The sequence below is a fragment of the Saimiri boliviensis genome, chromosome 11 (genome assembly GCF_048565385.1).
Source record: "Saimiri boliviensis isolate mSaiBol1 chromosome 11, mSaiBol1.pri, whole genome shotgun sequence".
In the NCBI taxonomy this organism is placed as follows: domain Eukaryota; kingdom Metazoa; phylum Chordata; class Mammalia; order Primates; family Cebidae; genus Saimiri; species Saimiri boliviensis.
In genome coordinates, this window is record NC_133459.1 from 9,730,458 (window position 1) to 9,757,964 (window position 27,507).

Below are 27,507 nucleotides of genomic sequence, written 5' to 3' on the forward strand. Positions count from 1 at the left end.
ACTGCCTGACACCATCGCTAAATCCTCGGGAACACATGGTGCACCTCCCGACTTTCGGAGACTCAGAAACCATTTCAAAAGCTAAACAACCTGCCACTTTTAAATGTTCTCACCTCCGACTGCTCTCGACAGCACACTGTCAGATCTGCCCTGGCCTTGGCCGCCTCCATCAGTCACGGGCCTCCCTCTCTGTCCCTGAGATTAGGGATTAGGAAAAAATCCCACCACCAGAGCCTCCTATGGAGCCCGCAGAGGAAAAGCAGGGGTTCCTGGCCTGCTGCAGGGCTGGGTTTAGAGTCCTTCGCCTTCTGCACATTCCTGAAGCCCCGTGATCCCAAGAAATCCCATCCACAGTCCCCCAATCCAAAAGGATCACCAGGAGGCCCAGATGGAGACTTTTTCCGCTCCATTAACAACTGTGCAGAGCGCTGGCCCTGCCGCTAGAGACCGGCCTAGCCCTTGGGCATCTCCCACAGCCTGAGTCAACGAAGACCCCTCTCGTCCCCAGATGTGACCCTGTAGACCTAGATGAACCACCAGGAGAGGCTGGAGGCCTGAGCCCTCCCTCCTCTGCCCCAGCGCCAAGTTCTCTACAACCCATAAGCACAGTCCTGACACTCAGTCAAGGGAATGAATCCCCAGGGGTCTCCTGCAACCATCACTGTTCCAGCTTCTCTTCCCGACTCCTCCAGTCTCTCTGCTCTACTCTGGCCCTGCCAGAATCAACAGTTTAAATCTTTGCATGAAACACACACGCAACACCCAAACAAGGGAGACCGAGAGACCCTCACCGGACCCAGGGTTGGGGCTGGAAACTAGCGACACCGGCTCACCATTTCCCCCGCACCAGGCAGCCAGCCAGAAAACCCTGGGCAATACACACCGCAGGCTCCGCCAGACATTAGAACACTTGTTCGGTTCCCTACCCTTTGGAAGCCGGGCCCCCAGTGCATCGCTCTGGGCCATTGCTGCCGATAATTTTTCAGAGATAAACAAACCGGTTTGGATAAAACAAGATCCAACCTGAATTCTTCACCCAAAACTCAAAATGAAACTCCCCTGTCACCCCTTTCCTTCCCTTCTCCGCCTACCTATAACCATCATCCACTTCCTTCAAATTCAGACAACTTAGTTTTGTGGGGTTTTTTCCCTTTTACTAATTCTGTCCTGGCTGGGTGCAGTGGCTCACGCCTGTAATCCCAGCACTTTGGGGCCGAGGCAGGCGGATCATCTGAGGTCAGGAGTTCGAGACCAGCCTGACCAACATGGTGAAAGCCTGTCTGCACTAAAAAATACAAAAATTAGCCGGGTGTGGTGGCAGGGCCTGTAATCCCAGCTACCCAGGAGGCTGAGGCAGGAGAATTGTTTGAACTGGGAGGTGGAGGCGGCAGTGAGCTGGCATCATGCCTCTAGCTTTTGGGTTCCTAGACACTGCAATGTCTGGGGCCATTGGCTCTGTGTGAAGGATGCCGGGGCTTGAGAAAGTCCTGCCCGGTTCCTCCAGTAGGCCTGGGTTGGAAGGGAGAAGGAGAAGGTGGGACCTCAGCTGGGTCGCTTTCAGGCCTAGATCTTTTTCCCTGGTTCCTTTTGGGCTCAAGGTCTCTCCTCCATGCTCTGATGATCTCTTCAATCTTCAGCCCCTTTGCAAGGGGATGGGTGTGAAGGGGACCAGACCAGCTGGCCAACTCGCCCGCTCCAGGCACAGAGGGTAGGGGTGCTCAACTACCTTTCGGGGTTCAGCAGGTTCGTAGAGGCCCAGTGTCGGGACAGGAAGGAGGCCAAAGGGCAGAGAGGAAAGACGAAGCCCGGAGCTCTGTGGCCACGAGTGTCTCTCTGCCAGCTGTGTGTGTGACATGCCGCCTCCACGTAGGCTCATTCATGCCTGACATACCCTCACCCATCACCCCGTCCCAAGCAATCAGGCCCCCAAGGACCCCCGCTCTGGCGTCTCAGTGTGATACTGTCTGCTTCCTGCCCTGAGCTTGCCTGAAACCACCGCCAGGGCTCCCGCCTCCCAAGTCCCCATCAGTGGGGTCTGCTCGGTTCCTGTAGCTAATTTACACCCGTCAGGGTTTAAAATAGCAGAGGCATAAATGAAAAGTCCAATTTCTTCAAATTTGCATTGTAAAACCATCCTTCAACTTCCTTGAAATAAATTTTACTATTTTATTAGTGCAAACAAAATGGTAATAAAACACTAATACAGCGTCTTGTATCCAGGGGAAGAGCTAAAATTAACATAGAGCGAGCAGTGTTTGCTATTACATTCAATTACCTTTTTACTTGAGATTTACATTCTCATCCCCTTAATCTCCATAGTAGTGCCTTCAAAATCATTCCTCCCAGGCTCTGCCCTTCCCAAGCCCCCACAGCTGGAAGCCAGGCCTCCGGCCCAGATGGCGCTCACCCCGGGCATGAAGCCTGCCCCTTTCTCCACAGCTGCCTCTTGTCACAGGGTACCACTTCTTTCCCCTGCTCGTAATTGTCTCACGTCTCGGCCTCTCAGTACTCGGCAAGTTCACACCAGAGGGCTCCGACACGAGACACATCCAGACAGGCAGTGATCAATGAGCAGGTGCTCGGGGCTCGGGCTGGGGGCACTGCCCGCTGAGCCTGCAAAGGCTCTCCCTGGTACCAGCTAGGGGTGGGAGCTCCTGGGAGCCCTGGGGAAACTGGCATCTCTGGTTTGACAGGTTGTGGGAGAGGGCTGGCTGCATGACACAGCTGTGGACTCCAGACGGTGGCAGGAAGCTCCAGCCATCCTGAAGTGGGAAGGGGTGATGGCACTTCCGGGGCCAGCCCTCTTGCTCTTCAAGTCCACGTCCTGGGACGTGGCTGTTTGCCAGGGATGGAGACGGGGCTAGAACCACCTCACCTTCTCACCATCCAGTGCTTTTTCTTCAACAGAGGCAGTCCCCAAAACCAGTCACCCCCAAACACAGCCCCACCATCTGATCCCCTAGGAGGGACCCTCTGCTTCCTGGAACTAGAGGAAGCATCGCTCCACGTCTGGAAGTGGCCAGCCTCACCCTGAGCCGGCGGGGGAGATGATCGTGTTTTCAAGTGTCTCAAAGACGGGGTCCTAATTCCAGACCTGTCACTGGCTAGCTAGCTGTGGGACCTGCGGCACCAAGCAACATCCCTCTGGGCCTCAGTTTCCCCACATGTAAACCAAGACAATAACCCGTGAGCTGCCTTCTTCACAGGACGGGTCATGATGTTGGAATGATCACACAGGCACCTCTGAGTCCACCCGAGCCTCGGACGCTCAGCTGGGAGTCTGTTCCTGAGCATGGGACAAGGACCACAGGGTTGGTACCCCTGTGAGGACCAAGAAGAGGGGTGTCCGAGTGGTGGGCCAGGCCACCTCTGACGTTTATGACTTCACCCTCCACCCACAAGCCTCCTTTCTCTTGCTGGTCAAATCACTGCAACATTCCCACAAAATCCTCTGAGCTCACGTGGAAGGAAGACTCGCCAATCAGCCCGGGATCCGGCCACAGCACCGTCTCCCTCAGGGCAGGCCTGGACCGGGGGACCAAGTGGTAACGCGGCAAACAGTCGGAAGGACCTGTTAATTTTACTCAGCCCGGCTACTACAACCAGGGGGGAAAGAAGCGAAGCATACAACACAACCACACACCCACACACAATCTCATACACAACCACTTATACTCACTTTCACACACAACCACACACCATCTCACACACAATCTCACACACGCCATATCATGCAAAATCACATGCAAAACCACATACCATGCCACAATTACACACAACACCATACACACCCACTCACACAATCCACATAAAATCACAATCATATATACAACCACTCACACAGTCTCACAACCACACACCATGTCACACACAATCTCACATACATTCACTCGTGATCTCACACAATCACACAATTCACACCAACTCTCACACACAGGCACACACAATCTACCACACCATTACACACAATCTCACAATCACAATCTCACACACAATCTCACATACAATCACTATCTCACACAATCACAAAATTTCACACCAACTCTCACACGCAATCTACCACACCATCTCACACTATGTCACAACCACACACAATCTCCCACACAATCTCACGTATAATCACTGTCTCACACAATCACACAATTTCACACAAACTCTCACACACCATCTCACACTATGTCACAACCACACACAATCTCCCACATAATCTCACGTACAATGACTCACGATCTCACACAATCGCACAATTTCACACAAACTCTCACACACAAGCACACACAATTTACCACACCATCTCACAACCACACAAAATCCCATGTACAATCACTCACGATCTCACACATTCACACAATTTCACACAAACTCTCACACACAGGAATGCACAACCTACCACACCATCTCACACTATGTCACAACCACATACAGTGTCACACACAATCTCATACACAGTCTCATATACACTCATACAATCTCACACACAATCATATAATTTCACGTAAAATCTCACACACTAACACACAATCTCATTCAGTCACACACAATCTCACATACCATCTCACATAATCTCACAATCACAATTTCACACAAAATCTCACACACAAGCACACACAATCTCACATACCATCTCACACTATCTCACAATCTCACAATCACTGACACAATCTCACAAACCACAATCACACACAATCTCACACACAATCACACAATCTCACACAGCATCTCCCACAAAAACCTCACAATGGCACACAATTTCACACAAAATGTCACACGCAAGCACACAATCTCACACCACACACAGTCTCACACTCCATCTCACACAGTCTCATATACAATCACTCATACAATCTCAGATTCAATCTTACACACAATCATACACGCAACCACACACAATCTCACACATGATCACACACACACACACACACAGTCTCACAATCACAGTCTCAAACACAATCACGCACACAATCTCAGACACAATCATGCACAAAACGATTTACACAGGCACACAATCTCACAGCCACAAAACAACGCAGGATCTCACACACACCCATTCCCAACTCCCCTCTCCCAGTCTTTCCTCCTGAAGCTGATTCCTAAAATGTCTTCCAGTGGATTCCCGGAGGGGTGCTCCGGTCCAAACCGTTCCAAGGCAAATACGTCCTTGCTCCTCCTGATCCACCTGGAATTCCAGGTCCCCCTGGCAGAGTGGCTTCTGGGACACTGTGGGGGAAGAATCTCTTTTAATCCCAAGTGGCAGTGGGGGCAAAGGCTGTTGGCGGTTGGGCGACTGGCCGGAACACCAGGGACCCGCCTGGCGGCCCTGATGCCAGCCTGGCCGCTGGCTGCAGCCCTTTCTCCCGGGGCCCCTGAGTCCCAGCTCCCAACACATCCTAGCCCAGGGGTGAGCATCACAAACAGCTCTACCCGCCCGCAAAGAAAAGGCCAAGCCCACCGCCAGAAGCGAAAGAATCAACCCCACGCGCTCAACGTTGGGAATTTTCTCTGGTTCACACTTATTTTTCCCTCCCCACGGGTGAAACAAAAGAAAGTTTGTTGTTGAGGTTCAGACATTGTTTGGGCCTTGTCCGAGTCCTACCTTGTTTTTCTTTTCCTTTCTGTCTCCCCCAGCCCCACCCCGCCTTCCCTGCCTCCCCACCTTGAATAAATAAAGCGCCCAAAGCTGGCACCGGCTGGTGAGGAAAGTACAAACTATCTCATAATTTTATAATTTTTTTTTTTTTTAGCACACTGGCCTAGGGTTTTGGGCAAAGGACAAAAGCTATTGTTGCCCAGCACGGCACGGAGGGCTGAGTCACCGATACGCCTCGGCTTCTCAAGATCTCATAGGTTTCTGTGGCTGGCACAGCCGGTGAGCTCAGCGCCCTGCGGGGGCCGTGGGTGCAGGCGCCCTCTCGCCTGGCGCTGCCCCGCCCCCTCCCCCTCGCCAGGGCTCCCTGCCGGGCCGACACGTTGGCTTTGTTGGCTTTTAATCATAGGGGGGAATTTAAATAAAATGTTGTGAAATAAAAAAACAAATCACTGTAGTCCCACCACCTAACGCTATAATTTTCATTTTGGAGAATCACCTTTCAAGCGCTCTCCAGAAGCATTTGGATTTTTATACAATTTCTCTTGCGCTGTGTTCAGCACTTGGCATTCGGTGTTTTGTTTTTTTTTTTCTGCTCATAACATAAACATTTTTCCATGTTTCGAAACCGTCCTCGGATGATTTGTACAGGTGACACCATATTTATTACGTTGTGCTCTTCCTGGGCTGACCCTATGAGGTGAGAAGGGGAGGCCTCTCTCGAATTGAATGGTTCATCTGCAAGATTCCAGCCAAGGTGGGGGCTTTGCCTGAGGGGCCCAGATAACCTGGTCCTTGAGGATCTGGCCTGGGAATGTGTCCCTGGAAGATGGGGAGAGGCTCCACCAACACCCTGCCCACCCTGAGCTGGGCCACGAAGTGCCCTGGCCCTTGTGCCCAGAGAGACGCGGGTTCCAGCCACGGCCCTCATCCTCACAGTGACCTTCACTCCTCACGAGCTCCACTTCCTCTTTATAAAGCGCCCTGGCAGGCAAAAGGCCCATGACAACGCTCTGCTCTCCATTTTTATATCTGAATATCTCAAAGCACTTAGCAAAGACTTTCATTTTCTCATTACCCCAAGGAGAGGAGGTCATTCGGGAAAATGGTACGAATATTCCCATTTGTCAAAAGCAAGGAGGAAGTGAGTTAAAATGAAAATTCCACCACTTAACTGAGCCAAAGCTACCCAGGAGAGAACGCGGGGGTCCGCCGCCTCTCCATGCACCCAGTTCGCCTTCTCCAATGCAGTTTCAGGCACCTCATTACCGAAAACATGGCTGGGAGCCAAAACCAGGTTTCCATTTTGCCAAGAATCAATCCCTCCCCAGTGGCTCCAGCTCAGGAGACCCTCTTACCTCGTCCAAGGTCTCAACCAGAACCATATTCTTTTATGATTATAGTTACGTAAAATACATGTTTAATAAACATAGTCATGGGGGGGCACTAGACAGAAATACACCAGACACTAAACAAGGTTGGCTCATGGGGGTTAAGTTAGGGGTACATTTCTTTCCCTTTGATCTATTTTCAAAAACTGTTTAAAACATGGTTTTATTTTTCCGGTACGTAGGGAAGAGTGTGCATTTCCGAGTCAGATCCACCAGCGCTGGAACCCTAGCTCTCCTTAAACGAGCTAGGTGAGCTCAGGTAAGTGACTGAACCTCTCAGAGCCCTATTGCCTGCCAGGTGCAATGGGAATCGAACCACTGCCTGCCTTGTGTCTTTCAATCCCACAGTAAGTCACAGCACAGCAACTGACACACAATCAGGCCTCAGTAAATGTTTGTTTCCTTTCTCTTTCAACAAAATGAAAATGTAAAATCAACTCGGCTTCCTGGCTGCCCTTGGGGACAGAGGCAAGACCCTTCTCCTGCATCCTCCCTCCAACTTCATCCGCACCCCTCACCGGTCCCTTCCCTCCCCTACTGGTCCCACCCCAGCAAATCCCCAGCACACAGACCTCAGGATGCTGGCCCCAGCTCTCCTGGGACTTGCCTGGAAGGCGAGGAGGGGGCTCTGGGAGGAGAGAAGCTGCTCCTCCGACCTTCTCCACCAGCGTAGGCCCAGGCCAGCCCCTCCAGCCGGCACACAGGCCTCATGCGATGACTCGGAGGACACGCTGGGAGATCCCTGGGTTTGCGCCTTCTTGGCAGCCACCCTCTGGGAACAGGTGCCAGGCTGCAAAGGCCACCTGCTCCCGGGGGGGGGGGGGGGGGCAAGGGCCACACTCCCGTCTGCGAGGAGAGGCCAAGGAGAACCAAGATGGCGCCAGCGCCTGGGAGTCAGCTCCTCCCTGGGCAGGCAGTCCAGGCCAGCCCAGGGACTGCCACCTGCGCAGCCAACAGCCCAGCCCTGGGCACTGCAGGCCTTTTCCCTGCTCCCTCCAGGGCTCTGTACTGGGCGGACACGTTTGCTTGGCTATTGGCAAACATGCTTCAACAGATCTGTGGTGGCCACAGCCTCTGGGCTGGGGTTCCAGCCTGGCCTTGGGGTTCCTGGAGCTCAAACACGGGGAGCCCTCTGCCTTACTGCCTTTGTGATGACAGATGGCAGGACAGAGCAGAGACAGTACGGGCAGCAACAATAGCTGCCCCTCATCGCCATGTGGCAGGCCTGTGCCACGTGCCTTTCCAGCGTTATTTCATTTAATCCTCACACCAACCCCATGCAACAGTGCCATCATGAATCCTCTTTTACTAGTGAGGAAACGGAGGCTCAGAAAAGCCAGTGATAGGTCCAAAGTCAGAGTCCCAGTAAAGGAGAGACTAGGGATGTGAGCCCATGTACGTTACGACTATCCTCCAGCAGGACTCCTACAACAAGCAGACTCCACCCGCCTTTCCCAAAGAGAGGCCCCCGAGCGGCCTCCCTAGCCCACTGGGGGCTCAGACACCCCCTAGGAGCAGGCAGGCTATAATTCTGCCGAGACAAAGCCATCTCCGTGCCTCTTGCCCTGCAGGAATAGGGAAGACGCTACCCCTCTAGGGAGACAGGTTGGTCAGGCCGAAGAGCTGCTGTGTCACAGATAAGAAGCATTACTAGAGGGGTATCTGCAAGGAGGAAGTGTTTCTTTCCCTGCAGCTCCTAGGAAAGGGAGGAGGTCTGGGGACATGGGACCATTGGCAAGATGGCCTGGTACTAGTAGGTATCCGACTAGTACTGACTGATGTACTGGAGTGGACACCGTGGGCTGGAGAATGATGGAGGTGGGGCCCTTGGCATCCAGGAACCCTCAACATTGCAAGCCTTCTTTACAAACCGGGCATAAGACCAACTTAAAATGGTGTACTCTTTCTTTTAAAATTAAAATCGTTCTGTAAGAGCAGGTTGGACACAGGGAGGAGGCCAGACGACGCCCCCACAGCGTGAGCCACCGGCTCCCCAGCTGCCAGGGACGAGGTCCTGGGACCCAGCAACAGGTCCCATGAAAGCTGGTGGAGCCAAGCAGGGTGGGGGCCGGGGGGTCACCCGGGACAGACAGTCTCCAATCGTGCTGAGCACAGCACATCACTTCATTCAGGAACCCAGAGTAAAATGTACAGCTGGGTCTAGAGTTGATTCAGCCCTTAACTCATTCGGGATCGCTGGCGGAGGCACCAAGGTGGCAAGGGGAGGGGGGCTGGTCACCTGGGGGAGGGGGCTGGGCCATCCCTGGGAGCGGGGCAGACTGGGGCACAGCCCCTGCTGATCATGTCTGATACATGCAAAAAGAAATCATAATTATTTGCAAAAATCTCTCTGAAAACCAAACCAGCAGTGGGAGTCGAGGGAGGGATGAGGGAGCGTGTGTTAGGTGGCGGGCAGAGGTGGGGGGAGCTTGTTTTCTACCCACTGCCAAATTCTCATTGACTGTCAGCTCCAATCCATTTGGAACTCACTGACTCAATTGCCTTTTCACGGGGAAAGGAGCCGGCACAATGCAGGGGACTTTTCAGCTTCACATTAGCACACAGGACGCTGGGCAATGTCCGGGAATCCACACTCAACACCCTCCCGGGGCCGCTGCCCACCCCCCCCCCGCCCCCAGGCAACCCAGCCAGCTCTGCCAGGACACATCTGCTCACCCCTGTTTTCATACTTTGGGTTTTATTTATTTCTTTTTAACAGCTAGGCCACTGGAGAAGTAAGTATGTGTGTGTGTTGTGTGTGCACGTGTGTGTACATTTGCACACGGCCACATTTGTATGTGTCGGGAGAGACAGGGGCTCTATCTCCCTAGAAAAAGGGCCTGTAAGAGTTCATTCCACAGCAGTTCCAAGTCCTCCTCTGCCCAAAGAAAGGAGGGATGGAAAGAAGAAATTCAAATTAAGTTTCCAGAAGGAAAGTATATGGTGGGGGAGAGGTTCACTGAAACTAAATCTGGAAAGGGTCAATTATGGATGAATCCACATGTACTGGGGGGGTGTCCCTAAGAACACTGCAGGCCCAAACACTCTTCAATCATCATTATGAAAATAATATCCGTGGGCGTGGTGGCTCACACCTGTAATCCCGGCACTTTGGGAGGCCTAGGCAGGTGGATCACTTGAGGTCAGGAGTTCGAGACCAGCCTGACCAACATGGTGAAACCCCATCTCTACTAAAAATACAAAATTAGCCGGGCGTGGTGACCCACACCTGTTATCCCAGCTACTCGGGAGGCCGAGAAGGGGGAATCGCTCAAACCCTGGAGGCGGAGGTTACAGTGAGCCGAGACTGTGCCACTGTACCCTAGCCTGGGTGAAAAAAGTGACACTCCATCCAAAAAAAAAAAAAAATCTACAATTATAATCATCACGATAATGATAGTGGTCCCCATTTTTCAAGTGCTCACCCTGTCCCCTCACTTCTGTCAAGTGCTTTCCGCGTCACCTCCACTAATGATCACAAGAACCCAGTGAGGCGGCACTGCTGACTGCCTGCTCAGTTCCACAGGACCGGAGAGGCAAGCCCGGGGCCCGAGGTCACAAAGGTCCCAAGTGGGGAAAGAAGGGCTTCAACCCAGTTCTGCCTCACTCTAAAGCGGCCGCCTCGCCCTGCCCTGGGAGAGAGGAAATCTGTGGCAGAATCAAAACCGAAGATGCCCTGGCACCACAGAGACCTTGGCACTGGGAGCCCTCACAACCTCTGGAGGTGCCCTGCCCTCCATCTCTGTCACTGTCCCATGGGGGCTCCTCTGTTTAGCCAAGCTCGAGGGAAGCAACCCTTGGAGGGAAGCTGCCAACGGCAGTTCCTGTGATGATGGGAGTGCTCCATCCACGCTGCCCGATGCAGGAGCTCCAGGCGCACGTGGCTGCGGAGCACCTGAAATGTGGCTCGTTCACTGAAGAACCAAATGTTCAATTTCATTTAAATTGCCACGTGGGCTAGTGACTACTGCAGACCCCACACCCTCCAGCTTTCTGCCTACCTCCCAGCCCAAGAGCTATTTTGTTTTCTGTTTTTTGAGATGGTGTCTCGCTCTGTTGCCCAGGCTGGAGTGCAGTGGCGCGATCTTGGTTCACTGCAACCTCTGCCATCCGGGTTCAAACGATTCTTCAGCCACAGCCTCCTGAGTAGCTGGGATTACAGGCACACCCAGCCACACCCAGCTACTTTTTTTCTGCACTTTTAGTAGAGACGGGCTCTCACCATGTTGGCCAGGTTGGTCTCGAACTCCTGATCTCAAGTGATCCGCACACCTTGGCCTCCCAAAGTGCTGGGATTAGAGGCATAAGCCACCACGCCCGGCCCCAAGAGCTATTTTGGAAATAAACTAAAAGCATCCAAGGACAGGAGCATGACCTGCCAGGAGAGGCCCCACCTCAGTCAGCAGACCTCTCCTCCGCTCCTTCATGGCCTTTCCAAAACGGCCAGCCAGCCTCCAGCTTCTCTGCCTGCCTGCCTGCCTTCCATGTCTTGCCTGCCTGCCTCCCTCCCTCCCTGCCTGCCTCCCTCCCTCTTTCCTTTCTTCCTTCCTTCCTCCCGCCCTCTCATTCTCTTCTCCTTATCCTTCTCTTCCTTTCTTTCCTTCCTTCTCATCTTCTTCCTTCCTTTCTTCCTTCTTTCCTTTCTCCTTCCCTCCCTCCCTCCCTCTCTTTCTTTATTTCTTTCTTAGAAAAAAGCATCCGTTTAATTAGATAAATCCTCCAAGCACGTGGCCTGGAGTTCGTCATGGAAATTAACCTGCTTCCAGATCTCAGATAGTGAAACAAGAACCGGGGTGATTTGGCATAGCGCAGTGAAATGGGAGAGGCTGATGGAGTTTCATACACCTCATCTTCCATAAGTGCCCCTCGCCCCTCCAGTGCCCCCCGCTCCACAGCCTCATGCCCTTGCTTCCTTAGGTCACTGCCTCCACGGCACCTCTGCCTCTTCTCCTGGCCCTCCACCCAGGCCCGGGGAGCACCCATCCCCGGGGCAGGTGGGAAACCTCGGCTCCTTCCATGCCAGGGCCTAAAGGGAAACCCGTGGTCCTCTGCCCCTTGGCTAAGCCCTGAGCCTCGGCAATTAGCTCAGGCTGAGACCCAACTGAGGCTCAGCGCACGCTGGCTGCTTCATCCTTGTCCTGCGCCCCTACTACGTGCTGCTCCCTGGCTGTGTGCGATCCGTGAAACAAAGCTCAAAGTAGAACCGCAGCAAATGTCAGCTGGGATCCTCTCATCTAATCCTCATGGTCCACGTGGCAGGAATTCCCCTCCCATTTTACAGATGCGGAAACAAAGGATTCGAGGAATGAATCTGTCTGAGTCGGGGCAACACGATTCACATTCGGCTCAGCCTGGCTCCTGATCCCACGCACCGGTCCCTCGGCCAGCCACACAGCCTCCATCTGGGAGATGCCCTCATGGGCACGACACTGGGATCGCCAGCACCCAGAATTCAGCTCACACAGGTAGAGGCCACCAGCGCCTTGGGTCAGTTTCTAGGATCTGCCCCCACGGCACCCCACCCTGGCCTTTCGTCCCACACAGCTCCCGTGACGACCCACCTCACCCCGCTGAGCTCCAAGAGTGCTAGGTCTGGCCAGTGTAGGAAAGAAAGAGCAATGATCCCCGCCCCACTTGAGGCACTGACTCTGCACGAAGGCAGAGTCTTTATCCTCATGCCCTCCGGACCGAGCAGCAGAAACACCAGGAGGACCCCAGGCAGGCCACAGAAGTGAAAGACACGATGCAAAATTTCTGCCCAATACCACCTAACCCCACACCTCATAGGGTCCCAGCCCCAGACGGACAGAGAGCAGGCACTCCCGGTTTCCCTCTCCGTGGCAATCCTCGATAACCACAAGCGCTTCTGTGTCCTCTCCCGAGTGGGCCTGTAACACACACAGGTACCAGGCCTGGTCCGAACACTTCACACGTCTTAGCTCATCTAACCCTCACATCAACCCCATGACGTAGGTACTACTATGCCCATTTCACAGAGGAGGCACAGGCTAGTGAAGTGACCGATGCAGGGTCACCCGACTTTGATCCCCAGCTCATTCGCTCCAGAATGCATCATCTACACCACATCCAGCTCCTCAAATGAACCTGTTGGCTCCAGAGGCACAAAAGAGCAAAGCACACCCCATATCCCATTCTGCCTGAGAAGCAACCCCCCAATCCAGCCCCAAGTTCCCAATGGTAACAGAACAGACCTACAACCTGACACAAACATGTAACTTCAGCAGCAACGAGACGTCCAGGCCCATGGCTTTCTGGAATGGAATTCACAGGGGTCCCCTTTGAGACCGATACCGTATTGCATAAAACCCGCCTCCTCTGACCTTGGGGACATCTTGCACTTGACAATGCCAACCACAACAAATTCTTGGTTACATTTAATTACTTTCATCAGGACAACCCTCTGAGGGAGCTAGGGTCAGAGGCCATTTGACAAGAGAGGAGACTAAGGCCCAGAAAGGTAAAATGACTCACCGAAGGCCACACAATGATTGACTGCAGAGCCAGAATGAGAACAGGGTTCCCAGACACACAGCCTGTCAGGCCACACCTTGCAAGACCCTAAGTGTGGGGCTGGAGGAAACGCAGCGGAGTGGACAGTAAGACCTGAGTGGAGCTCGGGGCCACCTGTGTCTTACCCCGTCCCCCAGTCCCCAGCCAGAGATGCTGGGGCCTGACCCATGGCCTCCCCAGGGATCAGATTTCCCTGAAATTCCCAAAGGAGCTGTGGGGACGAGTGGGCCCGGAAACGGCCCTCACATAGCGAGCTGCACAGCTGAGCTCCTCGGGGCGAGGGGGGCGGACAGAGCTGGAGACGCTGGCACAGCCCTCATGGGTACTCTGCCAGCAATTAGTGCTGGGGAAGGGTGCCAGCCTGGCAGAGCTCATTCCCCCACCCCTTCTTCTCATTTACACACACACATGATCACACACACACACACACACACACGCACACACACGCACACACACGCACACACACGCACACACGCTCACCCACCCAGAGACCAGCAGCAAAGAGGCAGTGAGCCTTCCTTTCGGTAAATCTCATCAGCAAGGCACACGTGGGGCATGCAATTTGACCATTACTGCTCTTAAACAACAGAAAAGCAGAATCCACCCACCATTAACCCATCCCGCTCTCCCTCCGGGCTTCCCACTGGCTCTGGCACCAGCCTTCACCTCTGACTCCCACACACCCCCTTTAAAAGCTCCCCAGAAGTTGCTTTCCAAAAGAAACACAGAGTCTAAACATTTTTTTTTTAATATGGTAAATCCGACCTGAATTGTGCTGTTCTCCATGCTGACCTCTCGTCACAGAGCAAACTATCCAAGGTTCAAACATGACCTTGCTCAAACATCCTAGAATCCCTGAGAACATCCGCTAGGTTAGGGGATGTGCTTATCCAGAACAGCCCCTTATGCATGTCCAAAGGCTCTGCCCTGCCATTAAGGGGATGTATCCATTACCACGGATGGCAGAGCTGCCTTTGGCCTGGCTTGGGGCATCGCTACCTGAGCAGGTGGGTTCTTCAGAGGGCAACCTGAGTGTTAGCCCGGTCCACCTATGGGGTCTCCTGGTGACAGTGTGACAGCTCTCTCCTCTCCTAATACAGAGGCAGGCAGCTGGGAGGTGGTGGGGACCGATCTTGCCTCCTCCCTCCTGCCCCCGCCCCCCGCCTCTTCCTGGAGAACTGGAAAGGCCACCAGAGCAGGGGACCCTAGAGGGTCCTTAGACTGGGTTTATAAGAGCTGCAAAACCCCTCAAAGTATAAGCAATATTTATGCTTATGAGAATTTTTTTATTAAGAGGATTCTCAAAGGGGGCATGTGGACTCAAAAGAAGAGAAGAAGCACGGCCTAGAGACCCCCGCCGCCTCCCCCGCCGGGCTCAGCCGTGCCTGACGCCCAGGTGGCCAAAGATGGAGCGGGCAGAGATCACAGACAGGACTCCAGTTGTCCCAGCAGCAAGCTCCCTGACCGTTGCCTCCTCACCCGGGAGCTGCTCCTGCCTGGAAGCTGGTCACTGGGAGGGCTGGCCTGGGAGCTGTGCCATGCCCTGGGCCAGCGCCCTCCCTCCTGTGCGCCAGGGCTGCCTGCCCAGCCAGCAGAGGCATCGCACAGCGGAGCCCACCAGCGGGGACGAAAGGGGAAGCCAGCAGCCGCTGCCGCTCTGAAGAACCTCACAGATCCTCTAAGCCACCTAGTGTCCAGAGCTGAGCTCCAGCCACCACGCTGTCCCGCCTGCTTCCCAGAGCAGCCACTGCGGGAGAGCTCAAGGGGACAGCAAGCGGGAGCCTGGTGGGGGACAAGCCTCCTCTAACCCTATCCCTGCCTGGGCCTTCTCCAGGGACCTGAGGCCAGAGGGCAGGGGTCAAGCTGGCTGGGGATATGGCTTCCAGAAGAAATCAAAAACCCTGTGGCCCCAGCCCACACCCCGCCCCACCCAAGGCAGGGCTGTTCCCATCACCGCTGCTCCTTACCCCTAGCAAGTCCCTCTATCTTTGAGATCCCCTGTGTCATATCAGACAACCCATCCTACCTGGGACATCTTGGGGTTCCCCCAACCCCAGCTTCCAGGCCTCCTGCTGAGCCTCCCAAACCCTGGGCCTGCCACTCCCCCAGGGCCTCTGGGCACCCCCTCCCACCTCCTCCTCTCCTGTCTCTTTTCTCTGTGTCCTCAAGACTCCTCTCACCTTGAGAAGTGTTAGGATTACCCAGCATTTACACTCAATGCGCTTCCTTATTCCTTAAGACTTATTAAGAATGATAATGAGTTCCCAAGGAGCGAGGCGTCCCTGTCTCTCTCCCTGTCTATCCTTCTCTCTCTCTCTCTCTCTCTCTCTCTCTCTCTGTCTCTCTCTCTCTCTCTCTCTCTCCCCCCACACACACACCTTCACTCTCTTTCTCTACGTGTCTTTTCCACCAAAGACACACAGGACAAATTCAGACCAAAAGGGAAAAAAATTCCAACAATATGGAAGAAGGGCACTTGAGGATTCTATTCAAGAAACCCATCTCTCTCCCTGTTCTCAATTACTCCAATATAGAAAAAAATAAAAACAAAAACAAAAACAAAAACAAACCTCCCCCTTCCCTTCACACTGGCCAGGCCACCCCTCACTCTGCCGGACTTTGAACAGGGGGAACAGGAGAAGGGCCCAGCTTGCCTGCAAAACCTCGTTAACCTGGAGCTCTTAAACGGTTGATTAATTTTTGCAGAATTTACGACAGCCTTTAGCTTTTCTTCCCCAAGCTGTGGCCTCAGAGCCGCAGCAACTTCACTTGGTGAACTTGAGGGGGCCCGAGATGGGGGTGCCCCCTCCCCCAGTGGCCTCCTGCTGCTGGCACCCCAGGCAGGCCTGGGGCTGAAGGGAGCCACGCAGATGGCACCGCCCAGGCAGGAGACCGACCCACTCACAGAGCGGCGTGGCACCCAGAGGAGAGATCGCTAGGCAGCCTGAATCACGGCTGACTTTTGGCCATTTGGGACTTTTAAATTTCAAAATAAGAAAGCCAGGAGAAAGTGGGCAGAGAAGAAACCAACCCGGGGTGCTGGCGATGATGCCTCCAGCCTCACCCTCCCAACCACGCCATGTATCCCGGGCACAGGGACCGGCCTTATCGGTCTGCCGGGCTGCCCTTCAGAGAGAGGGAAGAACAGATCCTAATGAAATTACGGTTTTTAAAATGTCTATAAATTAAATCTCTCCTCTCTCTGTGAATCTCCCCCTGAGCTCCCTCTCCTCTACCAGGCTTGTTTGCCTCTCTTCCGTTCCCTGTGCTCCTGTCTGTTTTTCTGATATAGACATCAGGAGGTTACGGGCTCAATTACAACTCCGCTGAGTCTCAGCATCAGACTGCCTCGGCCTTCTCTTCTCCTCTTCAGAAACAAGATACCAAATAAATCTTTCTTCTTTATATTTTTATTTCAATGCCAAAAGCCTAAAGATTCATTCCGTGGACTTGCAGCCTTTGTGAACTTCGTTCGGATGGTGGGGAGAATATTCTTTTTAATTGTGTCTGAGTACACCATAAATGCTTCTCTCTTTATCTCGTTCCCCCCTTGTAAGGACACAGACGCAAATCTTGGCTATGCATGAAATTTTAAAAAGAGGGAGAGGACAGTATAAATGTGCTTAATGTCTCTCTATGAGGGGGGGCAAGTGAGCCCTGGAGAACATTAGTAGGACATCATTCTAAAGTTTGGGGGGGCATCATGAAGATTCACATTAGCAAAGGTCCACTTGTAAAGGGCAGATCATAAAAGGTGATTTTTTTTAACAAACAGGGAAAAAAAATGCTTTCACCTTCTCTAATACTGCCAGGAGATACAGAAGGGCAGACTGCCGTCTATGTAATTCTACATCCTAAAAGGCCCTCTTCCCATCAAAAAAAAAAAAAAGTTGAAAAATCCAAGTCTTAGTCAATCGTCAGAGCTGCTGACTCCTGAGAAGAAACCAGCTCCGAGCTGTAGGTCTAAGGGGGGGAAAGCCAAACCAAACCCAAAACCCCACTCTACTTCTGGAAATATTGACCAGTGGGGATTCCAAAAGCTACTTTTCCTGGAAAAAGCACTTGAGACAAAGGTCGGAGAAAGCGGAAGCTGAAGGTGAATCAAAAAGAAAAACTTTTCTTTCCAATTAACTGGACTGGGAAAAAGAAGGGAGTTGAGGGAACGCACATCACTACCAACTCATTAATTCTTTCCTGTAAACAATTTAATTAAATTCTGCTAAATACAGGAGAAATACTCATTTTGGAGTGCTTCCCCCAACCTCAAAAGCAAATTCCTCCAGGTTCCTCCCCCCCATGTGAACACCTCCCTCGTCTCCAAGCTACATAGCCTTCCAGTGGATTTCCAACCCAGGCGTGGACTGCCCTGCTCAGGGCTGCGAGAATGACAGCCTCATATGTCTGAAAGCTGACACTTTAGCTTTGAAAAGAAATGGGGGAAAATAAGCTGTTGACTTCTTGGTTAAAGTATTTTCTTGTTCTACTCATGTTCTTATGTCACTGGGCTAAAAAAAGAGAGAGAGAAAGGGGGGAGAGAGAGAGAGAGAGAGAGAGAGAGAGAGAGAGAAGAGAGAGATATGACTTTCCTTGAATGATCTGTTTAACCTAAGCCAGAGGAAAAAAAAGAAAGTCATTAATTACTTATGTGAGCTATTGCTTCAGAAAGACAATAAACCTGCCCGGTCGCCATGGATATGACATATTTGCTCTGAAAACAACACAATAATTAGCAAAGGGGAAAGATACAAGGAGAATATGCAAACTCCTGAGTTTAAAGCCACAGTGCTCTTTTCTACTCATAAGCCTCTGTTCTGTTTGCAATCCAAATCAAACAAATTTTTAAAATATAGAAAAGAGGGAAATAATAGGAATGGTTCCTCTCGCCTCTAAGCTGAGAAGCAACAATCACTCTACCTCCCCCCCCAATATAAAATAATATAAAAGAGAACCAGGGTGACAGAAGGAAAAAAAAAAAACAACAAAAACTCAAGTATTGACTCTGTTTTATTTCCTATAGCAGGGGTGGAGTCAGGTTTGTTTTTTTTTTTTTAAGTGTGCTCTTATTTAGCATTGGATCTTCTGGCCAGATATAAATTTATTTATGAAAGCCAAATGCTCTGTGCATTGCACACCCCTCCCCAAAGTAAATGAAAATGTGAAGGGGTGGGGTTGGGGGGTGGTGTCCAGTTGAAAAAGTAAAGCAGTATACTCAGAAAGTAGCATCTCTATGGAGGGACATTCTCTCCCCCTGCCTCCAAGAAAATGGAACCCCTGCCTTACTTTAATATTAAAAATGCATTAAATGGTTCTACCTACAACTTACTCCCAAAGGATCATTAGGAAATGCAATCGCTTTGTATCATATCTGTCAGCATGATAAATATCTGAGTCAGAGTCAGTTTGCAATTTTTCAGTGTCACAAAACAAGATAATTTTTTTCTGTCTTCCTTTCTTAATTCACTACACCACCTCTCCCCCACCCAAACCGGTCACAGATCTGCAGAAAAATACCTGGGCAGAGGAGAAAAGGAGAAAAAGTTGATGTACTCTCACACACCAGGTAGAGGTTACTGAGGTTCTTCCCAAAAGCAGGCAAAATTGAACTTTAAAATATTTGGGTGACAATTTTTCCCCAAAAATAAATAAATAAAGCACTCCATTAAGTTTGACTAAAAACTCCTTTCCCCTCTTCCCAGAGGCTAATTTTCCTAAAACAGATGGTCAGGATCTAAAAGAGAAGCAAATATACCTCAACCCCCACAGGCAGAGAAATCTAACTTTGAACTTCTTTTAAATTAAAAAGGGGTGGGGGCAAGATAAACTATTAATAAGTATGAAAAAAATTAGCTGAGCTACAAGTTTTGTTTTTCTTATTAAAAATTATTTAAACACAAGGGGAGCAGATATAAAAGGGAGTTTCATATTCAACTGACTTTCTTATTTTTTTAAACAATAGCTTTTTTTTTTTTTTTAAAGATTGGACTCTTTGATCTTGAAAGAATTTTGCTCCTATATGATGGGGGGGGAGGGGTGGTGGTGAAATGATCTGTTTTAAATGATGATGCAACTTAGAGATCAAAGCCCTCGCTTTCTTCTAGCCATAATAAGCTGTGCTTGCCACAAAGCTTAAGGCTCCCGGGCTGGGCTCCTCTCCTTCGTAAGAAGGAAATAAAATGCGCCCAGACTCGGAGCAAGACTCGAAGTCTCGGCAAGGTGCAAAGTCTGAAAAACAAACAAACAAGGCAAGGGGGAAAAAAAAGAGGAAGGCACTGCCCCTTTAAACGTTTTAGTGCATATGGAGTTTGATTTCTGAAAGAGATCAGTTTAACATCTCCATAGAAACCAGCAACAGATTATCATCAACAGAATAAATAACTAGTCTAATAAATTAAACAGGAGGCATAAGATCGCTGGAAACCTGATTACTGAAGTTCAACAATATTCCCCATAAACTCTCCTTAACCGCCTCTAAGGTGGCTAACAAGAAGGGGGTGGGGGGGGGCGGCGATCTCTCCAATTCGCCGGACTCTGGGGACAGAGACGGTGGCGGCCGCCTGGAAGGGAGAAGTTCTCCACTCTGCTCTGGAGAGGGTCCGAGAGCTCCAATGAGGGGCACACCCTAAAAACCAAAGTTTGGGAAGTGGAAAAGAGGCTGGGGGTCGGGGAAGGTGGCCCGGGTCGCGGGAGATTGCGCGGGTAGCAACGCCCGCCCGGGACGCACCGCCTCGTCGCCACCCGGACGCAAACCCGGGGCTTTGCGCTCGGGCGCCCAACGGCCCAGCGCCCCCTCCGGGCACGTGGAGCGCAGCCCCGGCGCAGCCCCCGGGGACGAACTACCCCCCTCCCCATGCCCGGCGCAGCTGCTCCTGCTCAGCCGGGACAGCTCCCTTTAGGACGGCGACGTGTGTGTGTGAGTGTGTGTGAGTGAGAGAGTGTGTGTGTGTGTGTGTGTGTGCGCGCGCGCGCGCATCGTGGGTTGGGCGGGGTGGGGGGGGCAACAAGATTATCCGGCGATCTGTTTTCCAGTCCCCTTGTGCGCTCTCACCGCGCGCCTGTACAGGCTCCTAGACCTCCGAAATTTACTAACTTTGCCCAGCGACTATCAGGGCCTTTTCCCCCTCGCCGCCCCGCGCCGCTGTAAGTGTGCGGGGTGTCGGCGGGACAACCCAGCACGGTGAGGGCCGCGCCCCCACACTCCACTCGGGCAGAGAAGCACAACCCGCCCGTGGCCCAGGGATCCGGGTTTGGGGGAGCTCCACACTCAGAAGGGGCGCCACTGCGCTTTCCCGTAGGGCACGCACCCGCACCCGTGCCCTAGCCAGCGTGGCTGGAAGGAGGTCCTCGTGCCCAGAGCCGGCTTTCCAAGCTGAGGCTGGGGCAGAGGAACTTGTGTGGAGGAAGAGGGGGCTCCCTGCCTCCCTCAGAGCTCCACCAGCCACCCCCAACTCCGGACCCGGGTCGGGGATGACTTGGAAGAAGAATCTTCGCCCACCCGCTGGGGAAAAATCTATTATTATTACCTTAATCTACGCCCCCAAAGTGTCCCTCCCGCCGTGATTGACGGCGCATACACCTGTTCCCTCCGCGGAGGAGCTTCCAACGCCGGGGACAGACATTCGCCCAAAAGCTCCGCAGCGGCCCAGCAACCGCCAGCCCGTCCGCCCGCGCCGGGCCAGCCCCCGCCCCCGGCCCCAGCGCGCCCCTGCCCGCACCTCGCCTCCCCGGCGGCCGCCCCCTCCCCTTCCAGGCCCGGCTGCTCGGCCCGCCAGCTCCCGGCCGGGCTGGCTTCGCAAAGAGAGAGAAAGAACAGAAAGCAAAACTTCCTGGCGGCCGACGGCCATCAGCTGCACATTCTGCAAATGCCACCGAGTAAAAATAAACCTGCCGCCGCTCCGCCCGGCCGGCTCACCCCGGGTGTACGAATCGGCCCCCTGCCCCGGGAGCTCCCTGACTCGGTCTGGCCCGATCCCCCATTCCCGCGCGCCCCTTGGAGCCCCGCTCCCCGACTCTCCTCCGCCAGCCACCACGCTCTCCTTTGCCGTGAAGCCCGACCCCAAGTGACCGGGTAATCGGCTCTTTCCCTTTGGTGTTCCCTGCGCCCCCACAAACTACTTTTCTCCCTGTCCTTCACCAGGTGCCTATTTCAGCCCTGCGCCCTTGGCTTCAGAGATCCTCCTCCCCAATTGTTGAGCCCCGAGGTCACCCTCAGCCCACCCTGGGGGAACAGACCCCATCCGACCCTCTCCCACGCTGCAAAGCCCCCCGGGAGCGCACCGCTCCACCAGCCCGCCAGCCCGCCAGCCAGCTTCCCACGTCCCCGGGCGCAACTTCTCTCCCGGCGCACACAACAGCCAGCAACAACTCGCCCGAACTTTCCCCCGGACCCAGGCGGGCTCCGGCCGACAGCCGGCTGCTCTGGGCTGATGCCCCGGCTCTTCGAGCCCCGTGTTGCCCGCCCTTCACCCTGGGAGGCCGGGAGTGGGGTGGGGAAGGGAGTGAGGAGCGCCACTTGCCGCGCCTGGAGCAGCGCACTTGAGATAAACTTCCCAGGCACAGATGAAAAAGGGGGCGCCGCTCCCCCCATCCAAGAAATCGCTTGCCTTCGATTTCCTAGCCGGGGATACCCCTTGGCACCCCGCGCCTAAGCTAACACTGTCTACCTCTGCTGGCAGCACCTACAGCCGGTATCTGGGCACAAGAGCTGGCCGGAGGGGTTCCCCACCCACCCCTTGCCATGGGCAAAGTCTTGCAAAGTCACCCCAGGCACCCCTCACCCCTGCTTCCTTCTCTGCCCTGGAGAGCGCACGACCCCTCTGCTGTTGGGTGGGGTGGGGTGGGGTGGGGGTGTAGGGGGAAGGAGTGATTACCCGGTATTGGCGAGCACCTGCCCCCCCGGGAACCCACAGCGCGGGGGGCGCCCCCACCCTATTAGCAAAGTCCTGCACTCGCGCCTGGCACCTCCCCCTCTTCTCCCCTACCCCGCTGCCCCCTCAGTTGGAGTAAGTGACCCCCAGGAGGAGCAGCCCTCCCCTCCCCCGGAGCCGCGCGCCGGGCATTCCCCTGGCCACGGCGGGCAACGCGCCGCCCCGCGCCCGGGTGCCAGCCCTCCGTGCCCCCTGCCTCCGCACGGCCGGAGTTGGGTGGCAGCCGCCGCTCGCAGGCTGGCTGGCTGGCTCTCTCGCTCGCTCGCTCGCCCGCTCCCTGCTGCAAGCGGCAGCCCCGGGGGGGTTGCACCGGGACGGGGGGCGAGACGGGGAGGCGCCCCGGGAGGCCTTGCGGAGCTGGGGGGCGTGGGGGGGCCGCGGCGAAGCGAGCGCCGAGTCTCTTACCTGCACTTGGGGCGGCTTTGGGTGACTTTCCAAGTCCGGGGGAAAAATGTGTGTGTGTTTGGGATGGAGCGCTGCGGGCGCGCATGCGCTGCCCAAAGTTGCCGGATCCCGGATTTTTCGCTCCCAGTCTCCGCTCTCGCCCGCTGTGATTATGGAATTCTCCCCGGCCGGGCGGGCGAGCGGGTGGCATACAAAACCCGGGCCGGATCGCGGGGCCGGGCTCCGCTCCACCCTCACACCCCCAGACCTGTCCCTCCTGGATCCTTCCCACCCACCCACCTCCCGGGCTTAGCTCGACGTGCGCGCGCGGGGAGTCGCGGCCTGCGGACGAGCATCTGAGCGCTCGGCCCCCTTTTCCAGCTCCGGAGGCTTCTACACCCCACAACTGAGTTGAGTTGAGGCTAGCGAAAAAGAAAGGATGGGGGGCTTACTTTTAACCTGTTCTGAACCCCGAACTTTTACCTGTTCTGAACCCCGAAAGAGTTAGAACGTTAGAGTTGTGGAACCCAAAGGAACGTCATGTTCTCACTGTTTGATATCTGCTTTGCACTTATTCTTTGCAAGGGAGTTTTTCATTCAATCTGCTGTGCAAGAAATAAATCCTTCAGTGAGCAAGATAGGCCATGCAGAATGAACCTTTCAACGGAGGTTGGGGGGGCAGATAATACACATGAAAACAAGTGGATAAACAAGTGAAAGTATCCATGAGGAAAATAAACCAAGGCAACAGGCTACAGAGTGTCCTGGGGGCCAGACATGGTGGTGTACGTCTGTAATCCCACCGCTTTGGGAGGCTGAGGCAGAAGGATCGGTTCAGCCCAGGAGTTCCAGACCAGCTTGGGCAACCTGGCAAGACCTCGTCTCTAAAATTACTAAACAAAAGTGTCTTGGGAAAGCTAATCCCCCTGTCCCCAGATGATAGGGAAGAGCCTTTGGAGGGGCACTTTCATACTCCACTGAAGAAATCCCCTTTTCTCCCGTACTGATTTGAGGTGGCCATACCCGCTGGGGCCTGGTGGTCAGCTTCAGTGCTGGGGCCCTGTAGCTCTGATCCTGCCTTTCTCAGCAAGCCCACCCCTCATTCCAGGCCCGAGCTGCTTTTCCCTTCAGCATAAGGGTGGGATGGAAATATGGAGAGGCCTGAAAGAAAGTGAAAACACCCAGATGCTGAAATAAGTGAGAAACTGACCATAGTAGTAAACGAAATACATGAATGATTCATGGAATAAATGAATATGAATTCAAAGTATGACCCACAGCTTCAAGCCGTGCTCAATAAAATGCATTACACGAAGAGGCAACGCCACAGGCTGGTAAAGGTTGTTGCAGGCTGGTAGTCTTCGGAGCCTATCTGCAACATATCAGGAAAGTCTCTCAGGACCAGAGAAACGACCCAGCACCCTGCATGATGATTGGCCAAGACAAGCATCTTCCAGGATGCGTTCCATGTGCTGCCTTAAACTGGAAGTTAATTGTCCAGAAGCATATGGACATGGACTGGAGGCATGATGGCCCTGTGGCCCTGAGGAGGCCAGGAGTTGCCCTATACCCTAATAAAGGCTCCGAATTTGGGAGAGGAAACTGAACCATCCCACACTTCTCAGACACTCAGTGATATCTGCTTGTGTTAGATGAACTAGGGAAGAAACCACCTCAAAAAACCAGCTCCTCACTTCCTGGAATAGTGCCGGGGGTCCGTTCAGGATCTGTTCACACAGGAAGGCCAGGTTTAGGCGACAGACACACCTCTCAGGTTCACCTTATTTTCTCCCCTCCTTATCCCAGTAATTAACTGGAAGGAGCAACATGCTGATAATTAACAGCCCTCAAAGACCGCTGATTGGTTATGCTCCATTGCCACCCCCACCATCCAAGGCATCCTCAGCTCTCAGGGGTTGGGTGCTCACCCACCATCTCCAAGCCCCTTGTGCCTGGTGACTCAGCAGAATGCACAGCCCCAGAGATCTCAAGCCCGATCCTGTCATCCTATGGAAGGAGAAACTGAGGCACAGTGAGCCGCAGTAACCTGAGAAGTGGCAGGTTAGCTCTTCTAACTTTTTGGCTCAGGGCTGAGTCCGTTCCTGGGCAGTGTAAATAAGGGGTTAACAGCTTGGGCTTGGAGGTCAGACCCCTACCACTTACCAGCTGGGTGACCTTGAGGAAGGCATTTGATCCTTCTCTGCCTCAGTTGCCTCCACAGTAAAACGGGGATAATAATAGTACCTACTGCCTGGGATTGTTGAGAGGCTAAAATGAGTTAATGCAGGAAAAGGGCCTGGGCCAAGATATTGATCGCTAAATGCCAGTCATTGTCATTGCTCCTTGGGACGTCCAGGGCTCCCTTTACTTCTCATTTCTTTCCATGCTTTCTCCATTCCTTTTTCTCCTCCATCCTTTTTCTTCCCTCCAACAATAGTCCTCCACTCATTCATTCATTTGGCAGGCATGGCTGAGCCCTGAGGAAGAGCAGATCTCCAGCAGCGCTGGGGAGGCAGAGATGAAAGAGACAAAGCCTGTCCTTGAGGGGCTAGGGAAGAATCCACTCGCCCCTCTGCCCCCCCATCAGGCCTACCCAGATTTCCACTCTTAGGCTCACCCGTACCCCTTTCCCACCATAATGCCCTCCCCCACACCCTTTCCCACCTCTCTCAACATCTCCAACAGCCATGTCACCCGCGAAACTTTTATTAAAATGTGTGTTCCTCCCTCCATTTTTTTCCGCAGGCGTTTCGTGATTCTCCCACCTCCCGAGAAGTCTTTCCACCTCCTCTAAAGGAATCTCATCTCAGGTAGGGAGGGCTGGGAACAGGCAAGGCTGGGAGGAGGAAAGACGATTTGGTGAGGAGGTGAAAAGGGAAAGCTCTTTTGTTTCTCAGCCACCACCCGCAATGTCCCCAAAAATTAAAGTACGGGGCCAAGAGAGAGCGGCAACCCCAAACAGCAGCCTCCAGTCACAGCCAGACGCTGCCACGCCTCGTTCCTCCAGCGCTGGCTTTTTTTCATTCCCCACCCCAACTCCCTGTGCAGGGACTGAAATCTTTCCCCTCAGGTTCTTCAATTTAGCATTTTCTGAGCTTCCCCTAAAATAAAATCCAAGCCTTTCCCCCGTGGTCACCAAGGTCCTTCAAGATCTGGCCATCACCTGTCCCTGGGCCTCCCCTCCCTTCTTCTCTGCCTGGTTCACACCAGCTCCTTGCTGTCCTGGAAAACACCAAGCTTGTCCCACCCCAGGGCCTCTGCACCTGCTGTTTCTTCCACCTGAAACGTGGTCTTTGCAGGCTGCTTCCTGCGAATCAAATGGCATTGCCTACGTCTCTGCTCCTCCGTCTTCCCTCCTCCGGGGGGGCTTTCTCACCAAAGCAGCTCCCAGCCTTTCTTTACCACTTTGTCCTGTTTGAGGGTCTACAATGGTTTTGCTTCCACCTTTGTTCCCATATTTCCTACCCGGCTGTCCCTACTAGGATGGGAGCTTCTTGGAGACAGACGGCGACTTCGTTTCACGTTCCCTGTGTCCTCGGCACCTTGATCAGTGCCTGGCATAAAGGAGGCCCTCACTCTCTGTGAGTCAGGCACAGAATCAAGATAAGCCAACGTGGTCCCCACCCTCTAAGTGCCTATGCTGTGGGAGAATGACTAGAAAGTTCCTAGGACAAAGTTTGGGGGAAGAAGGAGGAGCCCATAAGAGCCAATACGACCCAGGACTTCCCAGGAATTACCAGGTTGGTTCGATGGCCTCGATTAAGATTTTTACTCCCTGGCATTTGGCCGGGGGTTCTACCATGCGGAAATGGATGGTTCTGGCGAACTGTACCCAGCAGAGGAGGCTGCAAAGTTGGGAGGGGAGGCGGGTCAGCTAAGGACCTTATCAAAGCATCTCTCCGGCCCCCTGCCCCCAGGCGGGCTGTGCGTGATCAAGGGCGTCTCCAGTTTTGACGTCTCCAGGGAAGACCCCCATACCCATATGCACGTATAACTTGCCACTCAGAGGACAGAGTCTGTGCCTTTATCTCAGAAGCTTGAGAGCCAGGCACCATGCCTGGCACCCCAGAGGCTGCCAATAATTGACTATGGAAGAAATAAAGTTAAGTCTGTTTCAGTTTGTGTAATTGGGAAACCCTTGGAGGTAACCACGGCTCAGCTTGCTACCCACAGTTTTGGGTTTCTGGTTCTCTACTGTGATGAAAAGCAAACTGTACATCAATCACTGATGTTTATTGAGTGATTGTTATGTGCCAGGCACCACGCTATCCCCTGTAGTGTCTCATTAGACCCGCATGACAACCATATGAAACCGTTGCGATTATGACTATACCCATTGCACAGATGAGGAAAGCGGGGCACAGAGAATAACCTTCCCAAGGCTGAGGCAGGCCGTCTGACTCCCTCAGGACCAGCTGCTTGGGCAGGGAGGTAGCAAAAGCCTCGCTACTCCACTCACCCTGTGCAACAAGCATTTTGACCTTTACGTGATGTTCGTAAAGAGATGAAAATTGAATGTGAGTTGCATTAGGAGAGGAGGAGGGGGAAGCAGAACAAAACTGTCCATCTGATTTGAATCTAGTAGAAGGAGAGGAAACAAAGAAATTACAGTACAAAGCATCAGACCTTAGGCCTGTAATCCCAGCACTTTGGGCGGCCAAGACAGGCCGATCACCTGAGGTCAGGAGCTCAA

The 27,507-nt window shown here is 53.4% G+C and overlaps 1 protein-coding gene across 1 annotated transcript in view; it reads right to left on the minus strand.

Moving 5' to 3' along the window:
• CASZ1 (castor zinc finger 1) overlaps positions 1-22,957 on the minus strand; it is a 160,648-nt gene extending 137,691 nt beyond the window's left edge. Inside the window, exon 1 of the mRNA XM_074380050.1 lies at positions 22,836-22,957. The gene's annotated coding sequence lies outside the window, so the exon portion shown is untranslated. The remainder of the gene's footprint in view (positions 1-22,835) is intronic.
• Between the last annotated feature and the right edge of the window lie 4,550 nt (positions 22,958-27,507).